The sequence below is a fragment of the Seriola aureovittata genome, chromosome 20, assembly GCF_021018895.1.
Source record: "Seriola aureovittata isolate HTS-2021-v1 ecotype China chromosome 20, ASM2101889v1, whole genome shotgun sequence".
NCBI classification, from domain to species: Eukaryota; Metazoa; Chordata; class Actinopteri; order Carangiformes; family Carangidae; genus Seriola; species Seriola aureovittata.
In genome coordinates this window covers 7,413,516-7,432,100 of record NC_079383.1, presented here as the reverse complement: position 1 = coordinate 7,432,100, position 18,585 = coordinate 7,413,516, and the positions used below count along the sequence as shown (strand labels likewise).

The following is an 18,585-nucleotide window of genomic DNA, read 5'->3' as shown; positions in this document are numbered from 1 at the left end:
AAATATCAGTAGAAAGTTTGAAATTGCTTAGGTGCAGTACAGCACTGATTTCATATACAGTATTTTCATATTATGGGTCCATCATTTTCAGCTCCAGTTTCCTATTAAGAACTAAGTAACTTAGCACTGTTAAAAGAGAAAATACAGACATTTTTGAGCTATAAAGTTGTGTAGTGTTTATAAATAGCTGTTGAAAGAACTGCTCCATTTAAATTAAATAATCGTTATTATTACATATATGTCTACTTGTATGGTTTTCATGTACAGCTGAGCAATGACACAGTAAAAGACTCTGTGGTAACAGTGTCATTAGAAATAATTATGTCTTTTCAGGAAACTTCCTATGAATTTTCTTTTTCTTATCAGTGCATTTCTGTAATTATGGAACATGTAAAATAAAGTGTTGACCTGACAAAAGTCAGCATTAGATAAAAGTTTGAGGACATCACTAGCCAGAATAATGATGATGATGTTAGTAAATGAATCTTGGGACTGAATTGATACAGCGACTGAACCAGAGCATGTATCAGTGCAGTACACACTAGTGCAGACATTTGTTAACATGTATAATAACATATATGAACATATTTAAAATAGGTATCACAGCAAGAAGCCACTGAATGTCAGGTGGAACTTCTAAGCATCAAACCTTTTTGGTTAAATTCTGTGTCTGCTTACTCCACTGGACACAGATTAAAACTCATAGTGTTCATTAATATTTTTTCTCCCTGCAGCACATTTATTTGAAAAAGTAGTGCACAGCTAAAGCTTTCACCTGCGATGGCTCCATCTGGGTGCTGAATGATGAGTGGGTGGAGAGAGAGAGAAAGAGAGAGGAGTGTTCAAGGTGACCAGAGTGCCCCCCACCTCCCCACCCCCGCCCCCAACTCCCACCCCAGTTCTGTAACAGAGACAGATTGCAGTAGGAGGGACATGTCTCATTTCTGAGTGTAAGTAACACTGAAACAGATGACAGCATGATCTCCATCAAAGACGCTGTCAGGGATGGACAGATACAGAAAGAGACACATTGCCAAAGATTCAAATGTAACAATGCACACACACACACACACACACACACACACACACACAAACACATCCTCTGCTATGAGCAGCCAAAATTTCTGCTGTAAAAAATAGGTCTGTTTAGTTCTGACATTTGGAGGAGAGTTAGCTTGACAACTTTAACTTTTATTAGTATTGCCAAGTCTTCAGCAGCTCCTGCCCCCCCTATTACGGTGGGGTCTAGCTAGTATTTCTAGGTCCAATTGTGGTGGTGGCAAATGGCCAGACTGACGAAACTCACAGCTACAGCTAGTCCTGAAAGCTCAGCACTCAACATTTGGAATCATAAAGTAGGTGTGGGTGACACTGTAAAATCTGGATTCAATCTGAAGTAGCAACAGGGCCAGCATCACATTTCTTAATGTTAAAATCAGCTGATGTAGTATCCTGTAAATTAGTCAGGACACGTTTTAATGGCAAATTACAAAATATTCATGAGTTCAGGATGTGATCTAACACTTTTTTGGGTATTGATCCTAGGTATTGATAATGATTTCAATGAGTGTTGGCCAGAAATTAACAACCCTATATTGTACTGGTATTTTGGATATTGATACAAAGCGAGTTTACACTGTGGTTTGTTTACACTGGAAACAACCACAAGCTGCACTTTCAGACATGTAAATGAAGCATTAGCCTACAACATTAAACAGTGTCACAAAGTCACTCAGTAATCTGTGACAGGTTTAGCTTTTGATCGCTTGCTGCCCTCCACCCTTCCCTGCACATTGAACTACAGCTTGTATGCTGAAGGAGACCGACTGGGAGCTTCAAGACTCAACAGATTAGTCCATGTGCCAGAGTGAGACAGTGGACTCAGTGTTTGTTAGCCTGTTAGCTTGTTAACCTGTGGATAACACTCCTGATTCCTGCTGCCATTTCCTGCTGCAGTTTAGTTACACAACAGTTACACAACTTTGAAACAAACAAACACTTCTTACTATTTTTAATATGGAGACTTCACGATTAAAGAACACAAACCAGTTTCAATCCAAAATATCAGCAACTGTCTCAAGATCAAAATGGTCTATGTTTGGATGTTTGTGAGTATGCAACCCTTTCTGACCTTCCAGTAACCCACCACATTGGCACCATAGATTGTACATAAAAATGGATTTGGGTTGCGGTGCTGAAAAAATGAAGCCAATGCGGAAGTGACTTTAAGTACAATGCCACTGAGGGCCGCTAGGGGCTGGCCCCAAAGAACTCTCGCTCCAATACACACTCATTATGGTGTCATTGGCTAAATGAAAAGAGCAAAAGGGGGTCGTCCCTTATTATTCACATAAAAGGTGGCAACCCTACAGGTACAGGTGAACTTCACTGTCACAAGACAAGTTTACATAATAACTTGCTGCATTTTATTTGTGTCTGCAGCAAGCGAGCACCGAGCAAGCAAACACATATTCCACACCGCGAAACAGGTCCGGGAGAAGGTCTGAAACAGGACTTCAAAAAAATAAAGGACCACAACAACCGGAGTGGCAAGGGTTGCCATCCGCCACGTATAATACGGGATCGTCCCATATTTGAAAATAAAATGCTGGTTCCTGTATTGAATATATACGGGACGCAATTTGTCCCATATTTTCGTTCATGTTATGAGTGCTGTGAGTAATGTAATGTCAAGTGATAATTTTGCATAATCTTCCCGGGACTTTATGTTGTGGTGGAAACGCAGACAACAATGGGCCACAGGAACCTTTTAGTTCCTGAGGAAAAGTTAAAAGTTCCAGGTACTTTTTTGGTCGAAACGTGGCTTTAGTGTCCTCAGGGACACAGGTCAGATCCACCCTCGCTACCCCCAGCACCACCCTCTCATTCAAATATGGTTTCTTCTGGTTCCAAAAAACCAAGATGGTGATGTCCATTAAGCCAAACTCGAGGCTTCAAAATGGCAGTTAACAAACTATTGGGTGATGTCACAGAATGTTGCCACTTGACTGGCACCCATGTAGGGTTGGGGGCACCAGCAAGTGAAATTATGATGTTCCCACTTTGAGCATCTCCCCTGTACGTGGCTAAAATGGCTCACTACCCACTCAAGTGAATTGTTAAAGAACCAATCAGATAATCCAGTTCCATCTGACTTCTTTTTTAAGTATATTTTTTGGGCTTTTATGCCTTTAATGGACAGCACAGTGGAGAGCGACAGGAAACAGGGAGGCAGAGAGAGGGGGAATGACATGCAGCGAAGGGCCGTCCGATGCAGGATTCGAACCGGGGCCGACTGCAGCGAGGACTGTAGCCTCTACACATGGGGCGCCTGCTTAAACCACTACGCTACACGACGCCCCTCCATCTGACTTCTGAACGCATGGATGGTTATTAGCCATTGATTCCAGCAGCCACAGGTTTCTAGTCATAACTTTAGATAAAGCTCTAAGCACCCATGTGCTGCGGGCCATTACTGGGTCTGATAGCTAATAATGCAGATTTCCACGTGCAGCATTGATAATGTTATAGCAAACTAATGCCAGCAGCTGTTTGACTCGGCAGCAGGCCACACTGGATTCATTACAACAGAATGGGAGCAATTGAGCATTGTTACTGTCAAATATCACTGTTTGCTTTTGGAATAGGGATTAATGATGAGGATGAACTCCGGCCTCCACCAAGTGAACACACAGCAAAGTAAACGCACACTGACATGTCCCAACACCCTGATTACATAGATATTGATTATATTGCATATTGTTGAAATTAGTTCCTGCACTTGGGAGAAAGTAAGAAACCAAAGAGAAAAGCAGTAGGATGAAAAACCTGCTGAGGATCTTTTTAACACTGTCACCTTTCACCAACATTAACACTGATTATCTGCAGTTTGCCTACCTTCTGTTTATTGTCATCTCATATTCTTCTGTTCGGAAATAAGGAAACTATGACAGTATAAACTCTAGGCCTCAATCTGCATGCAGACACTGTCTGTTGATCGTTTGTTCATCTCCTGGACAACTTTGAGCTTCACAATATTCAATACATAGATAATGTAATATTGGCAAATATCTCTGGCTGTCTGTTTCAGACAAGTGTGACCTTTCAAATGAATACATCTTATCATGAAAACATTTTTAATAGATTTGTTTGAACTTGTGCTGCATCCTCGCTGAATACAAACAACAGTGCTCCCTTTGGTTGAATTTATTTGCTGTGGCATTTTGATGGATCCTGCTTCAAGCCATGAGCTGCTCATCAGAGACTGTTGACCTCCACAACGCAAACAGAGAATAAAAGTCTGCTCTCCCACCTGTGGTCAACAATCATCACAAACCTGTCTGGAGTTACATGATGGAAAATTGACGGTGTGAAATGTACTGCAAAAACACATGGTTCAGTCTGACATGTTCACCTGCTGTCATGCAGCTCCTCTATATACCTGAAATCTACCAACAACCTTGTTAAAAAATTTTATCTGTTGAAATGTCATGTTAAAACATTTTTGTTGCTGCCAGGTTGCTCTCTGACACACACATGCACCTAAACTTTGTGCATCTTTGTGTTTATCTATGTAATGTAATCATCTATGTAATGTGTGTGTATGTACCATATGGTTGTGTGTACGACCCCTGTCCTCTAGGACATGGTGCTTGATGTTATTGTGCTCATATCTTGTACATATGGACCATATGATCTCAGTAGCAACATTTTCCCCTTTCGGGATCTGACAACCTTAACCATAAACATAGTCCCTGAAAACCTGGCTTCAGTATTCTTCTATAACATTAAATATTCATTATTAAATAAGCAACAATCATATTTTAACACTAGAACCGCCAAGACGGTCTGATGGACCGTTTGAGTTTTTATTATGTAAATAACTTTGTTTAAATAAAAACTACAGGTCTCTCACTCCATGACTTGTCCTAAATATATGTTTTTGATGTTTTCTGAAGCCGTCTTGTATTTGAAGATAATGTTGGGACTCAATCATTCAATAGACCAAATGTTTCTTTGCTCCACTGGACAAAGGAACTCACACTCCACAGTTCCTCACCGTTCACACCTGGGGACGACCCTTCCCCCCACGGACCCTTCTGGCCAGCCAGTGTGGGTCAGCATGTGACATGTGACCCCCAAGGGTGTCACCAAACAAAACCAGTCTTCTAGACCTCTTCTCTCTCTCTTCTTTTCTTGGCTTGCTCTGGAGAGCAGCTCCTGCTCTCTCCTCTTGGTTCTTCAAAGGGCAACAAGGCCCCAGCCCAGGTCAGCTCTGCTACCTGAGAAACCAGCTCTCTTGCCGACCTGCCACCAGCAGCCTGCAAGCACTCTTCTCCTCAACAGCAGCGACCTGCTTCGGATTAACTGTGAGTGAACCAAATCCTCTTCAGAATCAGCAGCTACGACACAAGGCCAGCTGATTTCCAAGCAACAGGAGTCGTAGCAGAGTTAGCATGGAACAGCTAACTCTGTGAGGAGAATTAAGGAGATAACAGCAAGCAACACAGCCAGACAGGACTTTACTCCACCAGGAAGCATCCCAACTCACTGGACTTTACACCAACACTGGAAAGGACCTCTGGGTAACGTTAACTGACTGGGCCTAACCTTTCCCAGCACAGCACAGCTAAGCAGGAGAAGTCTTAACTTTGTTAATGCACTTGTTGATTGATGTCTTGTTGTTGTAATGTTTGCTTAGGTTGTGGTCAGTCATACAGTTAATCGAGTACTCGTATGCTCACACACATAGCAGTACGTTTCAGTCCTAGAACCTGCATGAAGCTAACCTTCCCCCTCTAACCTGGTACCTTTAGATTACATGAGCTAGACTAACAAAGAAACTCACACCTTCCCTCCCACACACACCAGGTGGTCTCAGCGGCCATTTTGAGTAGTTTCTTTGTTTACCGCCATCTTTTGTAGTCTTCTTTGTTCAGGTCATGTGGTCACCGTGACCACTTTGAATCGGCCATCTTGCCTTTGTCTGTGTCCCCACAAACACCAACACATACACCTACACACACACACACACACACACACACACACACACACACACACACACACACACACACACACACCTGTATATACTAGATTAGACATTGTGTTTTACTCTGCTGCATTGTAAATAAATGTCTTTGAGTAACTACTGGTGTTTAATGTTGCACAAGCGTGAATATTGCCAACCTCTGCTTTGTAGAATTTCAATCCTTCAACTGTAACTTACTGTTGATTTGGTAATTTGGTTACAGTTAGTAAGCTAATGGTTAATCAGAGTTCCAGATTAATGGTAATAAATTGAGACAAAAACCATAGTGGCTATTTTGCCTATAAGTTTAGGCTGTTGCCCAGTGAACTTTAATTAATTTTGAAGTTATTTTTTAATATTAATATTTTCTTAATTTATGATAGCCAATAAATTGATAAACAACCAAAATCCAACATATTTGGTGTCCAGCTCATGAGGTAGAGCTCAGACCCAACAATAAAATGCTGTGTCCAAACCAGTTGTAGCCTACAAGTGGATTGGAAAAGTTTATCAAGTAGCAATAGACTGACAAGCTCTGTCTGCTGGGAAAAAATGCAGAAGACAGCAGTACGGCGCTCTGGTCATTTACTTGGTAGTGTGCATATCATTAAGGCTTAATTGAAACCGCAGTGGTGTGAGTTCGAGTCTGACCTCTGGCCCTTTGCTGCATGTCATCCTCTCTCCCTGCCTTTCTTCTCTAATCCTAAATGTAAATCAGCATTAGGATATTTTTGTAATTTTGGGTTATGAGCAAGAATATATATATATATATATATATATATATATGTATATATATATATATATATATATAAACACTGTTGGGCATAAAGTTGGAATAAAATATTTTTTACCTCTTTACATGAAATGATTGCGACAATGTGATTTATTACATTTCACCTGGGTAATTGAGACACATAATGTAATCATCACCTGGTCAAAAGTGATTACTGATGCATTTAAATAGGGGTAAACCGAGGATTGTGTCTGAAAACAAAATTATTCCAACTTTATGGGCAACAGTGTATATATGTATACATATACATACATTTCTAAATCCATAGGGATTAATATGGAGTTGGTCCCCCCTTTGCAGCTATAACAGCTTCCACTCTTCTGGGAAGGCTTTCTACAAGAATTTGGAGATTTCTGGAATCATCCAGAAGAGCATTTGTGAGGTCAGACACTAATGCTGGACAAGAGGGCCTGGCTTGCAATCTCCATTCTAGTTCATCCCAAAGGTGTTCGATGGGGTTGAGCTCAGGGCTCTGTCAGGTTCTTACACACCAAACTCACCCAACCATGCTTTTACGGATCTTGCTTTGTGCACTGGGGCACAGTCATTCTGGAACAGAAAAGGGCCCTCCCCCTACTGTTCCCACAAAGTTGGAAGCATAGAATTGTCCAAAATGTCTTGGTAAACTGAAGTATTAGAGTCCCATAACTGGAACTAAGTGGCCTAGGCCAACCTCTGAAAAATAACCTCATAGCATTATCCCTCCTCCACCAAACTTTACAGGTGGCACAATGCAGTCAGGCAGGTAACGTTCTCCTGGCATTTGCCAAACCCAGACTTGTCCATCAGACTGCCAGATAGAGAAGCGTGATAAGTCACTCCACAGAACACATTTCCCTGCTCCAGAGTCCAGTGGCGGCGTGCTTTACACCACTCCATCCGATGCTTGGCATTGTGCTTGCTGATGTAAAGCTTGCATGCAGCTATCCGGCCATGGAAACCCATACCATGAAGCTCCCGGCGCAGTTTTGTGCTGATGTTAATGCCAGAGGAGGTTTGGAAATCTGCAGTTATTGAGTCAGCAGAACGTTGCCGACTTGTACGCACTATGCGCCTCAGCACATGGCGACCCCATTCTGTAACTTAACGTGGTCTGCCACTTCGTGGCTGAGTTTCTGTGGTTCCTAAACGCTTTTTAGCGTACATACCTGACCTGGCATCAGTCACAAGCCATTAAAGAAGTTAATTGTAAGGACATACAGAGTTATGGACCCAAAATTGACACTTTGTTACTCTTCCCACCATCAAACCATCAAAGGACCCTTTTCTCACAAACGGACCATGCTTTTAGCATGCCAGAGGAACACAGAATCAGATCAAGGGTCAAAGGGTCAGCTCCAGAGGATCAACGAATGGACACCATGTAACTGGAGAAAATAGGCAAAATCTCCAGTTTGTAACAATAAGACTCTGTCTAATGATATTTGATTGTTTCTTATATAGGACAAGTAACACCAAAAGGACTGATTATCACTAAGGTGTCCCTCTCTAGATAAGAGTCATAAACTACAACCCACATTCCAATCCTGAGAGGTGACCAGCAGAACACTCTTCACAGACACAGATCTGAGGAAGAATATACACTGTTGCCCATAAAGTTGGAATAATTTTGTTTTCAGACATAATCCTCTGTTTATTCCTATTTAAATGCATCAGTAATCACTTTGGAAGAGATTGACTACCAAAGTTTTGAGAAGATATACACTTTATCTGTCAAGAATAAATCACATTATTACAATCATTTCATGGAAAGAGGTAAAAAATATTTTGTTCCAACTTTATGAGCAACAGTGTATAATAAAATATCTAACTGTTCTGTAACTCACGATATGTTACTATGTAATACTTCAATCCCTAACTTCTATCCTATAAAATGTTTGAAATATAACATTTCGACATCAAGACAATGTCCTTCATGTGACCATACTGTCAGCATACAAGGTATCACAAACTACATGACATCCAGAATGTCCATATTATTATTATTACAGTCAAAGAACTGCTGTGTAATCCACATTTATAGACTATTAGCTTTAAGGAAATGTTTCTATTGTTATTTGATCAGCTAACCACTTGTATTATAATTAATTCCAGATTTGAAGGATGTAATATGAAATGGTCTATGGTCATGGTGGAAGATGGATTTGTGCGAGTTTATAGGTAAACTCTATAATTAAACTTCAAAAGTTTTGTGGGAAATTACTCTCTTCTCCAAGTTGATGATGACAGATGACGCCCCTGAAACATGCGCCAGCCCCCAAGGTATAAAACAGTCGTGGTCATTTCACACATGGCTGAAAACTTTGCTCAAAGCTCAAAGTCCCGGCTCAAAGCTGGCTCTGTAGCTATGTAAACTCTTAGCTCTAAGCTGCTGGTCACAAACTCATGGCTCTTAGCCATTTTTGCACATGATCATTTTGTCCACGTACTTTATTCTTTCTTTGTCATAGGCTCCAAGTAACATTCTTTTTGTCTACATGCGCGATCTTTTATTTTTATAAGCCAAGTCAAGACCAACTGAACCAAAACAACAGAAGTGCCTCAGAGTAATTTTGTAACTTTTAATTATTATCAAGTTTTCCTCTTTGAAGATTTTTGACAGTTTAGAGTCATCTGGTCAACACCAGTCTCCTCTAAAGTTATCTAGCCAAAGTGAAGTGCCTTAGAGTTTATTTCGCATCAACCCGCAAAAGGCACCGGCAGATAACACCTCTGTATGACCGCCTGCAGAGAAGTCAACCAGAAATCAAGAGCACCCGAGACAGAAAGTCTCCTGGCAAACTCCACCAGAGCTGAAACGCTGAGACACCGGCAGAATCCGTCACAGTGATAATGGGACACGGCCTCCAGGAGAATCCACTATGTCTCCAGGGTTACTACGGCAACCACAGCCACCTGGGTTCCAGCCAAGGGTCTCCAGCTACAGCGCAACTCACAGTAGGCCGGTCTTAACACTCCACTAATGGGTTGATGTCTAAATATAGTAATATTTAATTACCAAATCTCATTTGTAGAGATAGTATCATTAGCTGTATAGCCACAGTGTATAGCCATAACATATTCTCTCCCACAATTGCCAACTCATCAACCAGCTCATTTCATTATTTTTTTTATCTTTATGATTATTACACCTTGCATTTACTCTGTAGATCATAATTTAGTTTATAAATTCCTTTATTTACACCCAGTTGTTGTCCTGTTGTGTTCTTTTGACGTAGAGACTGGAGATCCATTGAATCGAGAAGTCATGGCTTCTGCTATGAGATTGATAAATTTATCAAAGAAGTAATTCATTGTTGTCCTCCCAGAGGACTGGTGCCCCATTTCAACGAGAGCAAATTCTAAATTATGGCTTCCACTTTGCAATAATACCACTCACAGTTTATCTACGAGGGAAAAAATGTAAGCAACAGACTTGTTGCAACGGTGGCAATCTTATTGCATTACTACGCTCAAATTTAGTGAGCTCTTTAGAACGACCCATTCTTTCACAAATGTTTGTAAAAGCAGACTGCATGGCTAGGTGCTTGATTTTATACACCTGTGGCAATGGCACTGAATGAAACACCTGAATTCAATGATTAAGAAGTGTGGCACAATACTTTTGTCCATATAATGTATATATATATATATATATATATATATGTATATACACATATATGTATGTTATTCAACATCTACAGCAGTTTAAAAGTTATGTCAGACTTTTTATTCAGTTCAGATTTGAATTGTATGCTGAAACACACTCTGATTAAAAGGCTGTGTGACATTAACACCAACAGCCACGTTTCACAGTGGATTAAATAGTTACTCACAGATTGAAAACAGAGGGTAAGGTGCAGTGGTATTTCCTCTCACACAATTATTCTGAATACAGGAACACCTCAAGGCTGTGTGCTTTCACCTGCTTTGTTCTACTTATACACAAATATACACAAATACACAAATGAAGTGCAAATTATGAATCCAACCTGCCAAATGTATTAATATGCTCATGACATGGTGCTAGATGGTCTTATGCAGGGGACAGGGGGCATAGATTATCAGTCAACATATTTCCACCATATTGTTGAGCTTTACTAACTAAATATCTAGGATTTTGATTGTACTTCCAGTTTTACAACCTATACAGAATACATTTTTAAAGGTTCTGCAAGCAAGATTTTAAACAATAATGTAGCAGTACACATACGTTGCATGTCTAATCAACTAAAAAACTCTCTGCTTCATAATACAGCCATGCTCTGCTGTAGTTGCCAGCATTAGTGCTCTCTCTCCCTCTCTCACCCACTACATACACAACCTACTTACTGAGCTATTCCCAAAAGGAGTGGCTCTACTCCTGTAACAATATTCTGTCTCAAACTTGTCACACTTACAGCAGATCATGCACAGAAATGATAAATTAGTGTAATTTGCTTGTTTACTTGCTACTGCTGCCTCTTAGTGCTTAATAAGCAAGTTTAGTTTCCACACACGTCTGCACAGTATGCACTCAATATCATTACTGATCTCAGACTGGTAGAAGCTGAATCAAGGACAGCTTGACAAGCATGTTTTGGATATAGCTAGTCACCAGTCACCACTCTCTGCTTGACAAGCCCCAGCCTTTGTTAAAGGGACACAGTCACACCCACAAAAATGACAGAAACAATAGATGTGACGGAAGTCAAGCTAGCTAGTGGGCAGTAAATTACATGATGCATGCAAACAGGCAACAGATCCTTTATGGGACAGAACGCTGTTCTGAGATCAGATTTAAGGAGAGATATTGATTCCACTTTTTAGCTTTAACTGGGCAAGCACTCCTTGTCTTGCTTGCCCTGACAGCATGCCATTGGTACATGGTATGAGTCCCTGGGGTCTAAGAACAAAAACAGACCACGATTGACCAGGATTACAAACATGACCAGTAAAATTATTGGGAAAGAGCAGAAACAACTGGAATGTGTAAACAGGATGCAGGTGAAACAAAAATAGGAAGAAATTCGCAGGACTTCCCACAGTAAGACACTAGAGTCGCATTAACTTCCTTAAATTTAGAGAAAGTCCTTCATACCAATGCAAACTCGTAAACTTCTTTTAATGCGTCAACATCGTTCACACTGGAATTATGTCTGTTATTGTTGTGTGTACTATGCATGTGGTGTTAATTTATTATTGTATTTATTGTTTGTTACAAGTTACAAGGATGTGTTTAGCCAGCCTGTGACACTAAAGCCAAATTTTCACATCCATGGACACTAAAGATTTCAGTTAGGAGTATATTGTATCCATGTCTCAGTGAAATACAACACCAGACCCATCAGCATCAGCTCAACCTCCTCATCAAGTGTTTCTTAAATATTACAGAAATATTGCCTTTGAATGGTCAGGGCTGTTTGCTGATAATTAACATTTTAAAGGCTCTAATGTCATAACACCTTTGTTTTAATGTGATCAATCATCTGAGAAGCATCTGCAGGATAATGATTTCCACATGTCATTATTATTCTCAGTTCTGGGCTAATTTAGTCCATTACATTTCTTACATTTACATTTTAGACATGTGTGGAGCTGCTTACTGTGAGCACTGGAGAGGGCTCGCTGACATTACCAACAACAAAACTATGAAAACATAAAGACAACGGAGAATGCATATGAATACTCACATGGAATGTGATTTAACCCATGTTATTCAGCACTGATATGAACAACAATTCCCTGTAAAGATACAAGCCACTTAAGTGTGGTTGTGGTTAAGTTTGTTGTTGTCACATGTTCTAAAGTTATTTAAATTCACACTGCAGTGTATTAACATTTTAAATCATGTATTATAGTTGGACTGTGCTAAGGTTATGCTTATATTTGTCTGATCGCTAGAATACAGATGGATATATGTTTATTTATGACAGAGGGGTTTTAGTTAGTATGGTTAAAGATCTTAGAGGACTATGTGTTATTAGATGTTGGACTGAATCAAGCCTTTGACTGTGCAATGCCCTACTGAATGGTAACATGTAAGAGTTAATGTCAGGTTAGTAGGAATACAATACAACATCAGGTGAGTAATGGAGGAATGATTTATGAACTCACCTTTAAGTTCCTTTCACCAAGTGTTTTAGCATCTTCCAGCTCATTCTGAGCTGAGAGAAACCAGAGCTAAAAGAGAGGGAATGTTGGACTTGAATGTTTTGGTTTGCCTGAAACAACAAAAAAGGAAAAGAAAAACATTTAGTTTAACAAACATGCAAGTTCAAGAAAAGAAAAGTTAATTGTTTTTAGCCTCAAAAGGAAAAAGGAGGAAATTGTGGGGTGTAATTTAGGCTTAAAACTACAGCTACTCTTTTGCCTCAGACTGTTAAGTACATAACCATGCTATGTACACAACTCCAGTGTGTAAGTGTGTACTCATGTGACATATCTTTTGAAAGCTGATTGATGCACGATAAAATCATAACAGCAGGTACAATCATGGGTATGTACTTTAGCAGATTTGGCAAATTTTACAGGAATGTATGGGGTTAAGCTAAACTGACAGAAATGTTCTGTCAGTCTTCCACTCCATATGAACCTGGCCAACAATTCAGAAATATTCTGAAACATATACAAGGCCTGTCTGTCGTGGACCCGGGTCTGCAGTCAGGAGAGTCGAGGTATTCACTCTTCATCCCATTCAAAGTACCTTTAAGTTCCAGGTACTTTTTGGTCAAAACGCGGCTTAAGTCCATGAAAAGCTCAGAACAGAATAAGAGTCACCAGCAACGCGGTAAAACATCATCCACATTAACAATGTAGACTGACAGGCTGTGAGCTTGAGTCCCCTATTCAGCCACATTAGGTGTGAACTACAGAGAAAACAGTTGTGAAAATGAAGCATGTAATGGCATGGTTTCTGAAGCAGTGCTTCTTGAAGTACCAGGCTCACAGTACAATGTTAGGAGCACTTGAGGGAACCATTGAAAAAAGATTTCTCCAGGCAACTGAGAATACTGTCTCTTTTCAGCATGGCTACAAAACTAAAGAAAACTCTTCATTATAAGTAAGCTTGTGGCATGCCAAGCTTGCAGGAGGGTGTCAAGCTTGCAGGTGGGCAGCACCAAGTAATGTCTGGACCCCCAATGATGCGTTTCTTACAAAGGAGAAAATTGGGTTTTGCCTTCACAGAGTTACTTCCTTTGGTGTAAACTTTGAGCCTTGTGACTCTGTAGACCATTCACATGCACAAAAAGCAAAAAGTCCTTTTTAACAAAATTAACACTAACTCTCAAGCAAGCATTTCCAAAAACATCAAACTATTCATTTGATTATATCACGCATTTCCGAAAACACACTCAGTGCAGAAAATAAAACTGTCAGCAAAAACACTATTCTTTATATATCTTGACTGTCTGTCAGTTTTTTTTTTTTTTATAATTTACCTGGTGGGTCCACTGTTTTACTTCCTGTCTTTGTCTAGTTTTCCCACTGTTGTGATTGTCTACCCCACCCTGACATGTTTCATCTATATCAATTACCCTTGCCGCCCTTTTGTATTTTAGTCTGATGCTGTGTCTCAATTCACCTGCTTCCATACTCACTTGTTATTTTGTACAGCAACATGCACTTTAAGTACTTAGATGTTTCCCTCAAAATGGTCAAAGAACTGTAAAACTCCACTTCTCACCCTCAACTGGCACCATTCCTAACCCTGTTGAATGTACTGTATATGCAGTGTATAGTATAGCAAGTAGATATGATTTTAGACACACCATGCGTCTTTCCCTCAGCCTTTGTCAGTGCATCTGTTTTGCTTCTGTTCAGTTTCCCCAGTGTCTCTCCTGCTCCTGCTCAGTCCCCCTGATGTTTCTTGTACTCCAGTTTCTGTTCCTGACTTTTGCCAATTCGATTTTCAGAGTTATGCTTCAATTTCAATTACCTGTTTGTAAGTCAGTTTTGTTATTAAATTACATTTTTGCTTGTACTATCTTTTGTTCTTGTCTGCATTTGGGTCCTGAAATGACTAATCCTTAACATTGTCAGTAAGTGCAAGAGATGGAGTGTGGCTATTGCCTTCTTTAGTGCTATACTTCCCCTCCAAGTGTCTCCCACAGAAGTTATTAACAGTGTTATGGCATCAGTCTGCCTTATTCCCACAAGCCCAATTTTGAAAAAGAAACTGTTGGCCACGCTGTGCCAGAGAAGGAGAGAGAGTTTGCCAACAGCGCCAATCGACCTACATCTGATTTTGTGTTGAGGATCAGTTTCAGGTTTTTGGCCAGTGGGTGGCTGCATGGTACAAATGTTTATCCCACACAGGAAGGGTGGGAATATTTTAGTGCAGAGACTCTGGGTTTCAGAGCTGCTAACCACAACCAATCACAAGGGAAAATCTCTCCAAGGCCCCAAAGCTCTGTGTGTGTGTGTGTGTGTGTGTGTGTGTGTGTGTGTGTGTGTGTGTGTGTGTGTGTGGTGAATTAGCTTCTATTGTTCTAATGTTGAAGTTACAGTTTTGTAGTCCTATCAGATCTATGGGGAGGAACTACACAACTATTTTTGGCATTGCAGTGGCCATCTAGAAAATGAAGTCAGTATATTAATGTGTGTTGGTACCATCAATATATGTTGATGTAACTAAAATCAAAGTATTTTATTGTAACATTTTGATTACTTACATTTTGATTAGTTACAATAAATACTTTGATTTTGATGATAAGTAGAAACATTTAAAACGCTGATAAATGTGATTCCTTACTAAAACATGATGTGTAAACCAAGTATAATCATGTTCTCTGGAGTTTTCTCTCTACATTGTGGGAATCCACATTATTATCAGTCTCCTTATTTTATTCATTAGGCCAGCATTCCCAAAATAATTCTCTTAAAATGGACTGTTTTGTAGATTTACATCTAATGCAGTGCAGAAAAACTTATGGCACTGTGAAGTTCATATCCCATGTCAGACCAAGAAATAAAGTCGTTTTTTGTTGTTTTATTCTTTCCCAAACCAATTTATGTGTTGGGCCATCAAAGTGAAATGACTTACAGTCACTCTAACAGTAGTCTAGTGGATAATTAGCCATTGTACTTAGTTTCCTTGAATACCATTAAAAGACAAAGAAGACCCAGATGTAATTTGGAGGGGGAAAAGCGGAAAAGTTTGCGTGTAATGTTATTACTAAGGCATTTCCAAAAGACACCACAAAATAAAAGAAATAGGTCAGTACTCTCATGATCTGACCCTTCTTTGACTGTTTTTGGACACTTTTGGACTTCAGACTTTTTATGTCTGGACTTTTTGGTTATGTCCAATCCTGTGTCCATAAGCGTATGAAAACAGGTACAACAGCAGGTGGCAGCAAAAGTGTTGTATAAAAAAACAAAACACTTTGCCTCCCCCAAACATCAAGGGAGATAACCCTATCTGCCTGCCCTATTGTGTTTCACCTGTGTTCAATTACCCCTCGCCTCCCTTGTGTGTTTAGGTCTCTATCTTCCCTTCTGTCTGTGTCAGGTCGTCTGTTTTGCTACTGTTTGTTCCTGTTGTCCCAGCATGTGTTTCCTCGTGTTCCTGAGTTTTGTGTTTCCTACCTGAACCTCAGTGATTTCCTTGTGCACCAGTTTTTTGGAAGTTTTTGCACTTTCTTGCGTTTATTAAATTACCCTTATTGCACTTACCAGCTTTTGTTTGAGTTTGTCAACATTTGGGTGCTGAAAACATTCAATTGAAAACACTCACAATGTTATCAGCAACACCAGTGCAGAAATAGTTTATAAACAGTAACGTTAAAGTAACGTGAGTGCTGTAGTACGTAAGCTGGTTGTTCACCTACCCACACGAAGGCTTAAGTTACACCCCCGTTTGTCAAAAATGTTTGTCAAAACAATTTTAGCTTCATTGAGCTTGTCCTCCTGCTGTAGTCCCATGACTTTGAGATGGCAAATATGTGACACGAAACAAATATGAATTATAAGGAAACTGTTCTTAGACTCAGGTCACTACATGCATAGTTTGAATGAATATATAAGTGCAACATGAATGTTTGAAGGTGAAGCATGTTAAAACCATGATAAAAACATGACTATGATGAAACAAAGCGGTGGTTAGCACTGTTGCCTCACAGCAAGAAGGTTCTGGGTTTGAACCTCGGGCCTGGGGCTTTCCCGTGTGGAGTTTGCATGTTCTCCCTGTGCCTTTGTTGGTTCTCTCTGGGTACTCTGGCTTCCTCCCACAGTCCAAAGACATGCAAATTAGGTTAATTGGTGACTCTAAAGTGCCCATAGGTGTGAATGTGATTCACTGATGTAGTAGCAAACAATTTCTAGTTGAGGTGAAAGGACTAGACTCGATTACATAAAGGTAACTTCCAGTCTTCCACACTCTACTACAGCACTCTGAACGGCTTCTCATGTGTAGCTATCTGTTATCAATAAGCTACAGGTAGTAGTGGTTTATCACATACCTGCATGTTTCTGTCTCAGTCCAGGATACAGGAACCTTGTTGTCTCCGCAAAGTGAATCTGGTTTCATGCTGGTGTGAAGCTGCCTGCACCACTAAGCTTATGTAAATATCTGTTCTCCTCAATGGCAATGTGTGGGCTGTAATCAGGTTATTTTTATACCAAGCCGACTCATTTCTGCTGTTTGTCTGAATTTCTGTGTCCAGAGTTTAAACAAGCCCAGCTCTGATGGTGCTCTATGGCAGGGACTGGCATCTTCGCTGGGTTAGTAGAGATCAGCTCTCACTTCCTAGAAGGAGATGCAGTCACATCACTGATGGAGCCAGAGTCCCAGATGTGCTGATTTCCTGTGTCATTTAGTCCTGAGAGCTCTGCCAAACCATGATTCAGAGAGACAAAATTAAAGGGTTTTAGCTCAGTGCATATGCAGTGCCATATTGGGTTTGATGAAATTACTTCATGTGTGGGAATGCATGAGAAAGTGTGAAAGGGTATGATACAAGCTGGAGAGAAAACGCATAGACCTTTCATGTTTTATTCAACTGAATTACTTAATGTGCATTGGCAGACTTGAAATTCAAATGGCTATAAAGCCACTGAAAAGTATGTATGTAACTTCTGGGGCTCTCAATGAGAACAATATCAAAAGACGGTGTTGGGTGATGTCATGAAATAGCATGGGATCATGGGAGTTGTTGTCAACCACTACCATTACTGTCAGCTTCTCCCAGTTTGGAGTCCTTCACTGTCGCTGCTAACCGTTAGAAGCACTGAATAATGTAGTTTCACATTAAAGTCAGTGTTTCACTGATGCTGTATGGCGGACATGAGATGTTGGAAGCTAATATTGCTGCTATTCTTTGTTTAAATTTTTTCTCTGTTAATTTAAGAACCAGACATTCAGGAAGCTTTTACCGGCTGCTGAATTATCCGCAATGTCCTTCTCTCCATAACAAATGGACCAGGGGATTAAAACCCACAGAAACGCCCAATAAAGCAGTTTCACTTTCAAAATCAGTGATTCGGTATGCTCCGGTGGCTCACTTGATGGAGCGCATACCACGAAGGCTTAATCCTATCTGCAGTGGCCCGGGTTTGAGTCCGACCTGTGGCCTGCATGTGATCCCCTTTCTCTCTCTCACTGTATCCAGATAAAGGCAAAAAGTGCCCAGAAAATAACATAAAAAAAAATAAATCAGTGATTCACAGATGCTTTTCAGCTGGTTACCTGCTTACCTTTGTTTCTTTAATAACTTTTTACTGGCTGATGAATTATCCACAGTGGTCTCCTCCTCTCCATAACAAACAGACCAGGTCATTAAAACTGGTAGAAATAACAAATAAA

General features: G+C 40.2%; 1 long non-coding RNA gene across 1 annotated transcript in view; it reads right to left on the bottom strand.

Annotated features, from left to right (window-relative positions):
• LOC130161405 (uncharacterized) overlaps positions 1-17,323 on the bottom strand; it is a 29,432-nt gene extending 12,109 nt beyond the window's left edge. The window contains exons 1-2 of the long non-coding RNA XR_008826143.1: positions 17,243-17,323; positions 12,897-13,003 (exon numbers count right to left, since the gene is read on the bottom strand). This is a non-coding gene — a long non-coding RNA (uncharacterized LOC130161405). The remainder of the gene's footprint in view (positions 1-12,896; positions 13,004-17,242) is intronic.
• Between the last annotated feature and the right edge of the window lie 1,262 nt (positions 17,324-18,585).